This window comes from Panthera onca, chromosome A3 (assembly GCF_046562875.1).
Source record: "Panthera onca isolate mPanOnc1 chromosome A3, mPanOnc1 haplotype 2, whole genome shotgun sequence".
Classification (NCBI taxonomy): Eukaryota; Metazoa; Chordata; class Mammalia; order Carnivora; family Felidae; genus Panthera; species Panthera onca.
In genome coordinates, this window is record NC_138341.1 from 100,211,767 (window position 1) to 100,228,860 (window position 17,094).

General features: G+C 37.4%; 1 protein-coding gene across 1 annotated transcript in view; it reads right to left on the minus strand.

The window, feature by feature from the left end:
• Positions 1-17,094, minus strand: part of MACROD2 (mono-ADP ribosylhydrolase 2) — a 2,034,677-nt gene that overhangs the window by 1,303,245 nt on the left and 714,338 nt on the right. The gene's annotated exons all lie outside the window — the stretch shown is intronic.

A 17,094-nucleotide genomic window follows, 5' to 3' on the forward strand; every position in this document is an offset into this window, starting at 1 on the left:
AGATGATGGGCAAGGGCACCTTAGGTCTTAGTAAACACCCATAAAGTCACCCTCACTCACTTGACAGGCACTAAGCCAAGAACCTCGGCTGTTGCTGCCCTAGCTCTGCTAAATGATCAGCTTCCTGACTTTCACCAACCTCAAGCGTCACCAGTCCTTTGGCCTCTCAGCCTCCCCCCTCAACACCTGGCCTACACAGTGAAACTCGCCTTTTGAAAACACAAATCTGATGCTGCTGGAAATTAAAATCTTATACTACTGGATGAGAGGCAAGTACACAGATGGAAAGGTCAAAGATCATATGCACATAAATTAGGAAACTGAAAACTTGGGTTCTTAGTTGTTATTGATTGGGCCCCTTGCATGGAAAGGAAACGTAAGACTCCTAAACAAGGATAAGGAGACAGAGAAAGAGAATCATTGTAACCTGGGATGTGAAAATAAACCAGGATATTAGAGATCAGAAGGAGTCCCCCTGCCTCCCCGGTACACACCAGCATGTAATTGATTATTGCCTCTTATTATTGTTATTGTTATTATTATTAATATTACTATTATTTCTATTTTGAAAGGAAGCCAGATAGTGGATGAAAGGTGATCAGTGAGGGGCAGACAACATCATGAGTTATAATGTTCATACAATCAAATACACAGATTTCAAAAGTACAGTTTTGATGAGTTTTAACAAGTACGTTACTCATGTAACCATGATATCAATAAAGTTCTCTTGTGCTCTTTACATACAATTTCCCTTCTCACCCTAGAGAGAGCCCCTTTTCTGATTTTGACCAGCATAGCTAAGTTTTGCCTATTTTATAACTTCAAACTTCATACAAGAGATGGGGGTTGGGGGTTAGCTTCTTTCACTCATCTTATTTTTGAGATCCATCTATGTTGTTGTGTGCATCAGTGTTCCATTCCCTTTTATTGCTGAGTCATATTCCACTGTTGAAAATTCCACGATTTCTTTATCCACTCATGTACAAATAGGCATTGACATGTTTCGTTTTTAGCTATTGTGAATAAGTCTGTACAAGTTACAAGTCCTTGTGTGGCTACATGTTTTCATTTCCACTGGACAAAGAACTATGAATAAAATTGCTGGGTTGGTATATATTTTACTTTATAAAGAACTAATACACAGTTTTCCTAAGTGATATACAAATTTACATCTACCCCCAGCAAAGTATGTGAATTCAAATTTTGACAGTCTTTTGGTGTTGTCAGCCTTTTTAATTTTAGCAATTCTAATGGATAAAAAGGGGTTTCTCACTGTGATTTCAATTTGCATTTCCCCGATGATTAACGATGTTAAGTATCTTGCCAAGTGCTTATTGGCCATTCATATATATTCTTTTTGGAAATGTCTGCTCATGTCTTTTGCTAATTTTTATTGTCTTTTTATTACTGAGTTGTGTTAAATCTGCAATTAGTTCCATCCAATTTTTCTTTTTAATTTCAGAGATTTTTTTTTAGATCTTGAGATTTTCATTTGGTTCTTTTTCTTACAGTTTTTGTGTCACTCCTGAACTTTTCCATCTCCTTGCCTGTCTTTTCATGTAAAGGCCTTCACAGATTTTGTATAGTGATTTTAACAACCCTGCCTCCCATTCCAATATCTATGTCAGCTATGAATTTGTTTATATTGACTGATTTTCCCCATGTTGCTGGGTCACATTTTCTTGTTTCTTTGCTTGTCCAGTAATTACTGATGACAAACATTGTTAATATGTTATAAAGGCTTTAAATTATCTTACTCCAAACAGCACTGACGCTTGCTCTAGCAAACTGCTCTAGCAAGCAGTTAAATTACTGTCAGGTAATATGGAGGCTTAATTTTAGGCTTTTGTTACAGTAGATTTATTCCAGTTTTTCCCTTAATTCTAGGATGTGGTCTTTATTCCTAAAGCATTAAACTTCTGGAGTTTCAATGGAAAACCCAAGGTGTTTGTCAATTCCCTCTAAATTGGGGGAAGTAAATTTCTAAACTCTATATCCCTAAAGTGAGAAACTGAATGTTCTACTTCTTTCAGCCTTCAAGCTCATGTTTTCTTCCTGGGTTCCTTGGACTCATTATCTGTACATGCAGTTTAAGGCTCTGCCAAAGATTAGAGGTATTCATTTACAGATTTGGGCATTCCCTCCTTTGTGACTCTCTCCCTTCAAGTACCCTAATCTCAATTCCTAGTTGTTCTGACCACCTGACTTCGTCCTATGATTCCTAAAATCAGTAAAACTACTGCTTTTTATTTGAGTCCTATCAGCTACTTCCCATGGTGGGCAAGGAGGGCCCTTGTGGTCAAAGCCAATTAAATGTGGATCTCACCCAGTGTGTTTCTTCTTTCCAAGGCTGAATCCTCTTTAGTTGCTCTCTAGTGCCAATGAACAGTTTCTGTCATTGCTTTTATATATTGTCAAGAATTATAAATTACTATTGGTAGGAAGTCTACTCTGATACAAGCTAGTCTGTCATTATCAGAAGCTGGAAGTTGCATTTTTTATTGGCTAAAACATGACATATTATTTTAGAGCTGTATGTGGCCCTTAGAAAAAGTGCACAGGAGAAAAAGGAAGTGGTATTATCTATTGTATCAATTCTCTACTTGAAAGTGGGTTTTTGTGTCTTTGAAAGACAAAAACAATAATAATGCGTCTATATGCACAAACTCAGTATGACAATTTAAAATTCTCTAATCTATTGTTAATTCTTTTGCTAGACTTATTTTCCTAAAATGCAAATCTGATTTTATACTTTCATACTAAAGTAATGTTTGCTATTCCCCTTATCTTACATTATAAAGCCCTTAATTCCAAATTTTGGTCTTTTAGACCCTTTACAAATGTGGTTCCAACTTAACCTTCCAACCTCACATCATCCCACTCTCTCCCCCCCTTGACATCATCTCATCTGACACATCTAAATCCTCATCATTCCCTAAACACGACGCAACTTCCTTTGCAAAGTACTCTCTATCCCAAATATCTAGCTACCCCTCCCTGTTTCCTGCCTAGCAAGGTCTTCTCATTGTTCAACTTCTAGTTCCAATCTTTCCTCCTCTAAAAAGCTACTCACAACATTTACAGGACACAATAATGCCTTTTTATGTTCCCATATTCTGGGTTATACCCTTATTTTCATACATATAATTGTTTTATAGCTATTATATAAATATAGCAGACTGGTTATGTGCTAGAAAATTTCTGTCCTCTAGTCCATCAGTTCCTTGAAGGTACAGGAGGTTGCTCATTCTTTTTATATCCCTAGTTATCTTAATAACTGACTTTTTGAAAGTGCTTAATACAGTTGAACTACATGCAAGTAAATTTGGGAGTAAAACTAGTGTAGTTTTTTTTTTTTTTTTTTCTCTATGTTACTGAAGTAGTCAGGCTAGTTAAATCCAAAGAACCAGAAGTTAAAAAAAAAAAAAAAAGTTAAATACATAGCCACAATGTTGTGGTCACAAGTCTAGTGATGAGCTTCCATGTTAAAAGTACTAACATGGGCACCTAGGTGGCTCAGTCAGTTAATCATCTGACTTCAGCTCAGGTCATGACCTCACCATCCCCGAGTTCAAGCCCCACATCAGGCTCTGTGCTGACAGCTCAGAGCCTGGACCCTGCTTCAGATTCTGTGTCTCCCTCCCTCTCTGCCCCTCCTCCACCCTCTCTCTCTCTCTTTCTCTCTCAAAAACAATTAAACATTAAAAAATTTTAACAAATTCACAGAATCTGAAAATTCACCTACTTCCGTGGGTCTGGGGCAGCCCACTAGAACATCTGCTCCTTCACCATCCCTTAGGGTCAGAATGCATCAGGCTGAATACTGGGAAGATGTGAGATTCAACATAGTAGCATTTTTTACATTTCTCTCACCCCCATCCCCCAGGTGGGAGGGGATGGAGGTCCAACAGTCAATACCTGCGCTGGCAGAGAAGGTATTCAGTCAGACCCAAAATGTCTAAACCTACTTACAACTAAAAAAACAAAACTAAAACTAAAACTAAAACCAAACAAACAAAAAACCCAAGACCAAAAGTCTAAAAGAGAAACAAATGTTGGACACGATATCCCAGAGAGCAGTAGGACTACCTATGTCTATTATCCTACAAAAGAGATATTCACAATAGGAAAAAAGAAAAGATGATTAACTCTATAAATAAATATGTTCACTAAAGTCCACTTATTTTTTCTTTCTGGTTATATAGCTAGAGAGCAATCCCCAGCCTCCCTCGTAGTTATGTGAGGTCATGAGATTGAGTTCTGCTCAGAGGAGTACTGTTAAAAATGATGTAAGTAGGGGCACCTGGGTGACTCACCGAGTTGATTGTCCGACTCTTGACTTCAGCTCAGGTCATGATCCCAGGGTCATTGGATCAAGCCCCATGTCAGGTTCCATGCTGAGCACGGAGCTTACTTGAGGTTCTCTTTCTCTCTTTCTCTGCCCCTCTCCCCAGCTCACGCATGTGCTCTCTCTCTCTTTCTCAAATAAATGAATGAATGAATGATGTAACTACTTGTATATCCAATCCCTAAAAATGCTGCATACAGTCTTCCACATCATCATCCATTTTCTGCAGGCTGCATGCAGAGGACCCACTGGAAGAGTCCAGTTCCCCAGGAGATGGTATAGCAGCTAAATGGAAAGTGCCTAAATCCCTAAATCCTGTGTTGAACAGAGCCCCTCCCCCCCCACTTCCTAAATCCTTAAAAACTGTGTGGAACAGAGCCCCACCCCACCCCACTTCCCACAATGGACTGTCAATCCAGTGATAGATAAACATTTTATTATGTAAGGCCACTGAGATTTCGGGACGTTTGTAATAGCAGTTGGCTTTGACTACCACTTTTACTTCTGTTGTAAATACCATACTGGTAATTTTCATTCAGTTTGAATACTGCTATTTTTTTTTAACTTTTATAGGGAAAAAATCAGATTTTACTACTAGAATGAACATATTGTTTTAGCCAAGTTCATTTCCGTAGGTATGCCTCAGAATTCTTAATCATGCTAAATGCTGAGGACTCTGTGAATGCCAAAGCCAGTCTGTCCTATTCATTCAAATAGTTGTTCTCTTACTTTGTGATTGAAAGCAGACTAATAGAAGATAAAGGCTGAGGACTGCCTAAAAACTGTCTGTGGTATGATTAGCTAGTAATGGAGTGAACGCTGTGGTCACTCACAGAGCTGCTCTTCATCAGGGCTAAGAGGAATCTGGCTACAACTTCTTCCAAAGACCACATTTTCTGCTGTGCTGACACATCTGTCATTTACCATCCTGACAAGTGAGACCAAAATGCTTTCAGGCGGATGGTTAACTAAGGCAAGGGACTTTGGCTCCTGGCATATTTCCTCCAGTTATTCAACAATGGCTAAATCCAGAAGACTTCAGTCTATTAATTATACCATCTTGGTTAGGTTTCCTTACAACATAACCTAGAGAATTAGACTGTCTCGGATGGGCTGGAACAATGGGTTTCAGTTGTGCTTGAGGGGGTATTGTTCTTCACTTGTGTCAATAGTACCCTGAGGTGTAGATTTTGAGTATGTTTTTATAGGATAGTCTTACCCACTATTTAAATAGCTAAAATAAAGACAAAGCAATGGGACATGAAACCACATCAATTTTTCTGACCTAAGATTTATTTTACCCCATACATTCCAATCTGCCTCTTTGGTATTCCTCAGGTAAAGCTCCCTATTTTATATACAGATGAACAACTTGATACTGAAAACAGGAAAGAAAAAACAAGCGACAAAGCACTGAACAGGAATCCATCAGATACAGTGCACCAGGAAACGTAAGAACTAGCAAAAAAGAACCAGGGAAGAGTTCTAAATACGTGTTTAGAAAAATACTAAACATACTATTTAGCAAAATCCACTTATTTTATAAATTGGCCCTATAAGCATTCTTCTTTGTCTTACAAAGACAAATTTTTAAACAGTTTTTAGCAAGGAGGATTTTGAAGTTCTTAGATCTGTACATATTCATTTAATCTTCTTTTGTAAATAAAAGGCAGTAACTTAATCTAAAAGCAGCCACATAAATCACATTAGCTTGAAAAATAAGAGACTCTCTCATTGAATATATCTTTTAGAAGCCCAAGAGAATACTATGGAGTTCTTTCCAAATCAAATCAACATAAATTTATTAAACAAATACCTTGCACAAAGCATTCTGCAAGAAGCTGTGAAGAAATCAAATGATGATAACAATAGGTAACATCTTTTGAGGATTTACAATGTGCCTTCTGGTGTGCTAAATAACTTGCAAGCTTTGCCTTTAATAAGAGGTGGTGCTACAAGATGGAAAGAGGATGATTCTGGAGTCAGAAGGCAGAAGTTTGTGTCCCAGTGCCACCATCGTTTCTTCCCATCCTCTGATTTCCTCAACTGTAAAACAAGGGCCCTTATAGGACCTCTATTCAAAACCATAGGGTTCTTGTGAGTAAATGAGTTATTACATGACAACCATTTCAAATAATGCTTGGCATGTAGCAAGTATGTAGTAAATGTTGGTTATGTTATTACATTTAATCATCATAAAATTTTTCACAGGTAGGAACTATTAGGATTAGGAAGTAGGAACTACTACTTAACAAAGAAGTGGTATTAAGGAATTAGTGCAAGATCACATAGAAGCTGCGGTCAGAACTCACGTCTGTTTGAATTTAATCTATGTCCTTAATCCCTACTCTCTTCTATCTCCATCAAAACCATGGTCCCTTCCCTTGGGAAGCAAGTGAATAAGACAGAAATGCCCGGAACCATATTTTCACTGAAATGAAAATTATTGGCAATATATAGAGTATCTTAGTTATGGAGAATATGTCTTTTAATAGATAAAAAAAATCTGGGTAATATTTCACACGTTAATGTGTTACATTTTGTAAAGTTCTTTGACAAAGTTACCACATATTTCATTCTCAAAACAATTTTGCAAGGTGGTCCTGGACTTTACTACTTTTCTCATTTTATAGCTGAAGAAACTCAACCAATGCAAGAGTAAATGTCTAAGGTCATTCACCTGTTAAGTGGCAGAATTCAAATTTTATTGCTTTTGAAGTACATCAATATCACCTCAAAAACCTGGGAAAAAAATGTGGATTCCTAGACCCAACCTCAAATCTATAGGATCAGTCTCCCTAGCAGTAGGACCCAGAACCTACATTTATTAATCTCAACAGATAGTACAGATATACATTACCAATTGAGAACTTTAAGAATAACTCCTCTTTATCATCTTGTTTTCTTGACAAACCTCCAAGGAGTGGTGAATAGTTGGGTCTATAGCAAATCATCTGATAATTCACTGGATGCATAAAGTCATGAGTCCTAGCTCTAATAAATCAGAAGATCCCCTTTAAATTTAATTAGAGCTATAGTCTCCAATAAGTCCTAATCAAATATTTAAAGAATCCATGTCCTTAACAGTTTGTATTTAAAGCAGGAAATATTAACTGAAACTAGAACTGAAGTCCAGTAGCAAGTTGGATCTTGATTAAATGCTGTTTCACCCAAAGATAGATATGGTAATCATGCAATGACTAAAAATGACCATAAAGAGGTCCCTGGTGTATGGTCTCCAAAGTAAGTTTACAAGACATCCATAAAGGAGATGGAAGAATATATTTAAACTTTTCTTGATATTTATATGTATCTAATACAATAAGAATGGAATTCAAATTTACTAATATTTAACACAAAGACTGACAATAATACTTGTACATAATTTACAGGTAAACACACAATTTATAAGGGCATACTAAAAAAAATTGTACTGAGAAAGGTACACAAGTAAAAAAATGAAGTCAACAGACAAACTGATTAACAGGGCTCTAGAATCAAACTGCTAGACTATCACTTAAGAGTTTCTACATCTATACAATGGGTATAATATTAGTATCTACCTTCTAAGGTTCTTATTCTAATTAACTAAGGAAACATTTTTGTACAGTGCTTAGCTTGTGTAGTGCCTGTATAAGTACTCAAAGAATGTTACTGTGGTAGATATTTCTACCAATGCAATTGCTGCACAGAGGATTAAAACAATTATTCCCATCTTTGCATCCATGCCCTTGGAAATGTGACTCTACAGCTCCTTTCATCAAGAAATGGAATCTGTTTCCCCATACCCTCAATCTCAGCTGATATTATAACTTGCTTTGGCCGACAGAATGAGACAGAAGTAACCCTGTGCCAGTTCTAGGCCTAAGCCTCAAAAGGCCTTTCACACTTCTGCTTAGCAACTATGTAAACAAGCCCAGCCCAGCCTGCTGAAGGAGAAGAGACTACATGGTACAGAGATAAGCTATCCCAGCTGGAGCCATACTACACTAGTCAGCACTTAACTTTCCTACCAACTGACCACAAATATATATGTGAGAACTGTCCATGAGAAGACCAGTCCAGCTTATTGGTGAATCCACAGAAGTATGAGTTATATAAGTAGTTGTTCTAAGCCACTAAACTTTGGGGGTGATTTGTTACACAGAAAGGCTAACTGATATGTTTAGCCATCATCATCAGGAAAAACACACAAAGGAAAGTCGGTTAAGTAGGTGTCTGACTTCAGCTCAGGTCATGATCTCGCAGTCCATGACTCCGAGCCCCATGTTGGGCTCTGTGCTAAAGCTCAGAGTCTGAAGCCTGCTTCAGATTCTGTCCCTCTGTCTCTTCTCCTTCCCCACTTGCACTCTGCCTCTACCTCTCTCAAAAATAAATACACATTAAAAAAAAAACTAAAAAAAATCTTTTTAAAAAAGAAAAAGGTTAAATAACTGAAACTCTTAGGAAAGAAAAACAATATAGCTGAAGTAATCAGGTGAAAAGTTGATTCCATTAGAGGTCACCTGTAGCTTGCATGAAAGATTTATGTGTCAGGTACTAAATAGCATCAGTGTTCCCTTTAGGGAGGAGAAGAAATATCTGTTAGAAAAAGCAATACGCTGACAAGGAGATCCACATCTTGAAGCTTCACAGATGCAAGGAATTAAGCTATCTGAAACAGCCTTGGGCTGACTTAAAAATTAACTTCTGTTATAAGCCTCCTGATGTTGGCCAATTTGACTAGGAAAGACTTGGGCTGTAGTCCCAGGAAAAGATGACAAATGTAAAAGAATAAACATTTACACATTTCCTAGCTCAGGAACCTGGAGCAATTTTCAGTTAAGGGTCACACATATAGCTTTCTTCATTTCTAATCTTAAAAGTTTAGAAACTGATCTTTAAAAATTAGGAGATACTTCTATTTCCTAGAATCTAAGACCTAACTAATTGTTCAGATGCCCAACAAACAATGATTTTTGGTCCCTCTTGTTAAACTTGAATTCCCAAGTGAGAATATAAGAATATTTCTCAACAACAAACAGACCTTCTAAAATCCTTCTTAGGGAAAATATGAATCAATGAGTTCTATCTCATCATTAGGTTTGAGACTGAGAAAGTCAAGTTGATTAGAATCCTACTCAGATGATGATAAAGATATATTTAGTCAATGCTAACTTCATGGTAAACATATTACTTAAGACCTAACCCATGTATTTCCTTCCACATAGCCATGCTCTGTCTTTACAAAAAAAAAAAAAAAAAAAAAAAAAAAAAAAAAAAAAAAGCCTTGACCAAAGAAAATGATATAGATTACTGGTTGTCTACCCATTATCAATTCTCATTCCCCCTACTAACAGAATCCCTATATTGATTGGGGTGGCTACATGCCCAGCTAAAAATCTATATTTACCAGCAGGTCTCTCAAAAATGTAAAAGATATGAGTGAGAAATTTAGACAGAAGGAGATGCCATTGAGTGAGTTCCTAAGAATCTCATTACAGAGGGTTTACTCACACAGCAGATCCATCTATCTATACTACTACTACTACTACTACTACTACTACTACTACTAGGCTTTCTTACTATTATACTACTAGCAGTATTTCTTACTGTTCCACTTTTCTGCACGAGACTTAAACTTGGTGGCCAGACTACCATAGTCATCTAATGAGCATGAACATAAAGGCTTTAGTGTGGTATGGTAGAAAAAAGAGCTGGTAGGTGACTGAATTTTTTATAGCATCTATGGAGACGTCACATTAGGAGTATTTCTCACTCAGTGAGAGAAAACATTTTTTGTTAATGAGCATATGTCTTATGTAGCCCACTATCTGGGGTGGGAATGGAACTTCTGTAACTTGGAACCTAACACTGTTTTTAAATGTTGTAGGCATGCATTTTAATTTAGCTGAGACATATTCCTTGAAATTCCAGATGAGTAACTTTTCTTTGACCATTACAGAAGTATTAATTACTAAGAAATTCTGAGCTGACAAAACATTAGAAGGCAACAGCAGGCAAAAGTCCCAACAGATCAATGGAGGATGCCAGGGCAGTGCTGACCATATCATTAAAGAAGGAATGGCAGCTAGAAGAACCTAGAATGTGCCAGTCTAACAACCATGTGACCTTAAGATGGTTTACATTTCATCAGCTCTCACCAGGCAGGGATATTTCCATCAGCAATAAGGCTGGATTTACTCGAGGTAGATACTAGTAAAGAACCCACAGAAGAGAATGAGGATCATATTTCCCTGGAAGTCCACAGAGATGGTCTGATGAAGGGTAAATTTGCCATCAGAGCTGACAGGGATTTCAGGCAAAGAATATATTAGCTGGTGGCCCAAAAGCTCAGTAATAAACCCTACCTCTTTTTCTTTCTCTTTCTCTCTTTCCCTCTCTCTCTCTCTCCCTCTCTCTCTCTCTTCCCTTGTCCCCCCACTTTTTAATTTGGCAACTTTGCTTGGGAAGAAAAAAATATCAAATTCAGTTCTTATTCAAGGTCAACCTCTTTGCTCCAACCCAGGCAGAGACCCTTCTCAAGGAACTATGAAAAGGCAGGTCTTATCACTATACCCTTTGAGAGGATAACTCCACAAAATAATCTTCAAATCTGAAGTTAATAGAGTCTAAGCATTAATGGAAATTTTGACCTTAAGTAAAGAAGCAATAATATCTGTATTCTCAGAGCAGCCATAATAGACCTGCTTGTAGAGTGTGGCTTTGCCTGGGTTAAAGGCATAGATTGTGCCCTTGTTTCTGGGGGAGTCTTCTTAATAGAGAGTAGGTCAAACAGAAATGCAATGCGAAAGAGACCTCTCTCTTTCCAAGAAATAAAAAATGAGTCAACTTGCATACTTCCTCTTCTATTGGAAACTTCTCAGTGGCTGGGGAACATAAGTTCAAAACTAGGGATGATGTAGGTCAATGTTAACAGATGCTTCCAAGACAACCTCATCTGTTTTATCAGAAAATGAGACCTATGGAGAAAAGTAATCTTTCCTCAAGGAATTCAGCTTTTAAACTTCAGTCGTGTTATAGAATCTTTTCTCCTCATTTTCTTCCTACGAAGAAGTAAATATGTCATTTTGTGGTTCATACTCCCATCTGCTTCAGGAAATACTAATGGCTTCAGGTGATATGATAAAGGATTAAAAATCTTTAAGACAAAAAGAGAAATCTCTGTGAACTTTCAATTGGTTTTCAAAGGAAAGTGATAAAAGCCTGTCAGTATATATGTATTTGAAAAAATATAAAATCTTGACATACACAAAAGAGAATCCTTGTTTTGGTAAATTAAACTATTTGCCACTCACTCTGCTGGAGTACTACAAGGACTAATAATGCCTCAATATATCTGTAGGTCTGGGTAGGAGATAAACAACAAGCAGTCCTTTTCCCCAAAGTCTGCACATGAAGATGGCATTTATTGCCCCAATCCAAATGTCAACTTTCTCTTCTCCCATTATTTATTTTCAACAGGAGCTTTGAAGAGTAATCTTATGTGAAGAAAAAAACTTAAGGGCAAAAACATTGTGATCATTCTGTCAAGCAATAAAATTATTCTTTCTTTTTCACTTTTGCTTTTTAGTTTAATTAAAGTAAAAGTTGACCATTTATTAAAGACTAATTTTTAGAGGGGTGCCTGGGTGGCTCAGTCGGTTAGCGTCCGACTTCGGCCCAGATCATGATCTCACAGCTTGTGAGTTTGAGCTCAGAGTCAGGCTCTGTGCTGACAGCTCGGAGCATATAGCCCGCTTCAGATTCTGTCTCCCGATCTCTCTGCTCCTCCCTGTTCACACCCTGCCTCTCTCTCTCTCTCTCTCTCTCTCTCTCAAAAATAAATAAACATTTAAAAAATTTTTAAAGATTAATTTTTAGAAAAGGTTTAGCTCTTTTTTTTTTTAAATAGTAAAAATACAAACAATGGAGTTTATAGGAGTTTATAATTTTGGTTAAATTCCCTTATTTCCTTCCAGTAAAAAATTCAATATATGTGCCTGCATGGATGAAGATTTTGCCTTAACAATTCTAAACTCTCATGGGAATATGCTAGTAAAAATTCTCAGAGGAAAAAAAAAGAAGCACCATATATCAAATTAAACTTTAGCATTAAAAAACAATATTTAACCTAAGCAATAAGAGAATAGAATGAATAGTATCACATGTAATTTCTGTAACTATAATTGCATTCCCATGTACACACTTAAAATATTTCTAAATAAATAGGTTGAGATTTTTTTTTTGTTTTCCAGAAAAAGTTTCCACTTAATAAAATGTGGCAGGGGGCGGGGGGAGAAGTTCAGAATTATTTCTTTTGGGAACGAAAGCAGTAATCTGCCCAGTGGAGCCTCAAGGAGCATCTTGGTTCTAATGTGACCTGCCAATGGGCATTCAATACCCAAATCCCAGGCCTATGCTATTTTAATGTCACTTAAACTCCCCAACTCCACACCCTCAAGGGTGCCCTCTTCCTACAAGGTTGCTGCCAAAGGAAAATACATTTCTAGAAGCAAATGGAGCAATACTTTTCATTTGCTTCCCCTTTTCCACTGCAGGTCTAGTCACTGGGTCCAAAGTGCTTGTTTTATGGCCTTTTCCAGACAAACTCCTTCTAAACCTATGTGTTCCTACAAAACACCAAAGATTTCTCACCAGGATGGCAACTGAATGTGAAGAAAACTTCACAAAGTTTTCTGCTAGAGAAAGTTCTATTTGGTGAGAACTTTTGATTCACATGTTCACCCACTAAAAAATAAAGAAATGCAAGGCTGACAAGTGGTGGTGGCCGCGGGAGAGGGCAAATGGGTTTCTCTGTGATGATAAAGAAAATGTTGTCCATTCTTCAAATTCACAGAAAAGTGACTTCAGAGAGGAGAAAGCCATGACTTGGATAACCCTGCAGCTCATCAAATGTCTCTTTTCTTTTTCCCCAGCACAACCATTTTGTCCCACCCAAAATGCTTGTGGGAGAAGTTAAAACAAGCCACATGTGCTTTCCTCCACAAAAGAGCCCTATATTTTAACCTAGCACACACATCCAACACCTCAAACGGTTTTGAAGAAAGCTGTGTTTATTATGTGGGCTTATGAAATAAAAAGTACAAACTTTCTCATCCTGGAAAAATATGCAATGAAATTTACAGCCAAAATAAGGAAGCTGTGCATAATGTAACACTTGGCAAGAATTTTAATCAGTGGATTGGCAAAGCTAGCTGCAATACCTCAGTTCCTTTCAGACATGTCTGAGCTTTCTTAATTTAAATACCACGCACTGGGTCTGGGGAGAACATTTAGGAGAGACACTGTCCTTTCTGTAGGAATGCTGACGAGCAGCACTAGCTAACTGAAAAAGGAGCACTGTGGATGTGATAACAGTTTCAACCTCTGGGAATGGAAGATGGCAAGAGATAGACATGCTCTTATTGTAGAGCAAAGCAACACAGATTTACACTATGATAAGGCATTCCAGCCACATTACTTTAAGCAGGCCAAAGATGTTTCCAGGTATCAGTCTGACTCAGTTTGGCTCTAAAGAGCATAATTCTGGACTTTGTCAGGAGTTTTCATGCAGGATTGTTGTTTTCCCAATTGGAAAACAACAGAATTGTCCAGTAGCCCTCAATTCCTGAGCAGCCTGACAGCAGTTCAAATGAGTTGAAAGTCAGGTCACATAATGTGGACCCAAACTGACCATCACAGAAAGAGTTATAATGTGATGAAAAGCTCCAGGGAACCTATTAAATCCACCATTCCTGTCAGGATGGAACAAGAGCGATCCTGCCTCCACAGGTACAATTTTTAAAGGGCCCTCTAAGAAAATATTGTAGTCCTCTGCCACCTGCACAGCACTCTAGTAGTTAGCAATCCAGTATATCTTGTCAAATCTCAGGGACCGAAATATTAAGACTTAAAAGTCAAATGATATAGATGTAAAGTATACCGTGTTTGGACCTAACTGTATCACATGGAGTCTTTTTCTTTAAGAAAAAAAATTCTTTTAATGGGGCGCCTGGGTGGCTCAGTGTTCGAGCCCCAGGTCAGGCTCTGTGCTGACAGCTTGGAGCCTGGAGACTGCTTTGAATTCTGTGCCTTCCTCTCTCTCTGTTCCTCCCTCACTCACATTCTGTCTCTCTCTCTCTCTCTTAAAAATAAACATTAAAATTTTTTTAAAAAATTTCTTTAAAAATATTACATGTCCTTAAATTTGCAAATGAAGCAAGATATGCAAACACAAGATATTTACAAATGTTCTGCAATAGGGGTGCCTTGGTGTCTCAGTTGGTTAAGAGTCTGACTTTGGCTCGGATCATGATCTCACAGTTCGGGAGTCTGAGCCCCGCATCTAGCTCTGTCCTGACAGCTCCGAGCCTGGAGCCTGCTTTGAATTCTGTGTCTCCCTCTCTCTCTGCCCCTCCCCTGCTCACACTCTGTCTCTTTCTTAAAAATAAAAATATGGTTATTGATGCTTAAAAAAATAAATAAAATAAAATAAATAAATAAACATTTAAAAAATGTTCTGCAATGACTACAGAACTATAGAAGATAAACGAGGGCTGGGGAGGACACTTTGCTCCACTGCACAGGAATCACAGGTCAAGGGACACAGAAAACCCCCAACTCTTTGTAAACTTTCCTAAGAATGTTTTCAGAAATTAATTCAGAAATACAATCTGTTTAGAGAAAATGCTGATTGTTTTTATGCTACAGTATTTCTTTGCTAGGTAATAAAGAAATTTTATATATCTGGAGCATCATAAATATCTGGAGCAAGTTATGATTTGGGGGTTTATTCTGGTTTAAGTTTTGTGTCACCAGAAATTAAAGTGAATACAGTTTGGGATGCCATCACTTTATCAATCATTCCTGGTGCACATTTGGCTCCTCTCAATGGGAAGAGCAAAAAGCTGAAATCTTGGCAGCCCTGGGAAACCACACCTCATGGACTGTGTTCATGGCCTGTTTTAATTTGACACCTGTAGAAAAGGAATCTATGTTTTCTTTGTTTTTGGGGGTTTTTTTGGTTTTTATTTATTTTTTAAGGTCATTTAGGAGGGCATATCGCCTTTTAGCAAATAGTATAATGACAACTCTGATAGTTTCTCCTGAAAATGAATATTGGTACTGATGAAAAATACACCCAGTTTATTACCAGAGGGCTCAAGGAAATGGTACTTCCAAATTCAAATGGAGCACATGATACCTAATAATGCAGGGAGAATGTAAATGGAAGTGGTTTTGAACAGAGAGATAAAAGTGCCCTGGAGAATTTGATGACCAGGCACAACGGCTGTGGAAGAAAACGAAATCCAAAGATGGATATATGTAAGTTAATTACACTGGGAAAGATGGCTTGAGAGAAAAAAATAATAATAAACTAATTTATGGGCATGAAAATTATTTCAATATGATTGATATTAGGTAAGAATGCTTAACAATTAAAGAAAAAATATGAGGCTTGAATAACATAAAATCAGCAGGCATAATATTTGAGAGAGCTAGGCATTTCCAGCTAAGCAAAAACATACAACAAATTGGAAAGAGTAAAAAAGAAAGAAGATCATCACTACCTTTATATGTCTATTTCTTTTTTTTTAATTTTTTTAAAATATTTTTTAAAATCTTTATTTATTTTTAAGAGAGAGAGACAGAGTGAGAGCAGTGGAGGAACAGAGAGAGAGGGAGACGCAGAATCTGAAGCAGGCTCCAGGCTCTAAGCTGTCAGCACAGAGCCCTATGCGGGGCTCAAACCCATGAACCTTGAGATCATGACCTAAGCTGAAGTCGGACGCTTAACTGACTGAGTCACCCAGGCACCTCCTTAAACATTTTTTTAATGTTTATTTATTTTTGAGAGAGAGAGACAGAGCATGGGGGGGGGGGGGGCGTTGAGAGGGAGACAAAGTATCTGAAGCAGGCTCCAGGCTTGGAGCTGTCAGCACAGAGCCTGATGCAGGGCTTGAACGCATGAGCTTAAGATCATGACCTGAGCCGAAGTCGGACGCTTAACTGACTGAACCACCCAGGTGCCCCTATGTGTCTATTTCTTTATCAAAATAATACTTAAAAATATAATTCATTAGGTCAAGACTTAGCATCCTTTTTTAATGTTTCTGATTCTTTGTAAGCCTACATCCCTTTTACCCTCCATCCATATTGCAATTAAAAATAAAAAAATAAACTGTTAATTGAAATCTTAACTGGTAATGTCCTAACTCTTCAAATAGTTAATTCTGGTCACTAAGAGCACTAAGATGCTTTTTAGTCAGTTACTTTTCTATTACCTCATTTATTTACTTTTTTTAAAAAATTTATTCAATGAAGACTCCCCAGGCACTTACCACATGCCAGGTACAACTCAGTATTGTGTATAGAACTATAAAGAAGCATTGCCTGTAACAAAATGGCATCACAGTTACATGTCATAATTAAGATATCTAGTTAAATGGAGTATTACTCAGCCATAAAAAGGAATGAGATTGGCTATCTGTGACAACATGGATGGATCTAGAGGGTATTTATGCTAAGTGAAATAAGTCAGACAGAGAAAGACAAATACCATATTTCACTTGTATATGGAATCTAACAAACAAAACAACCAACAACCAACCAACCAACCAAAAAACAGACTCTTAAATACAGAGAACTGTTGGTTTCCAGAGGGGAAGTGGATGGGGAGATGGGTGAAATAAATAAAGGGAATTAGGTACAAATTTCCAGTTACAAAATGAGTAAGTCACAGAGTTGAAAAGTACAGCCTAGGG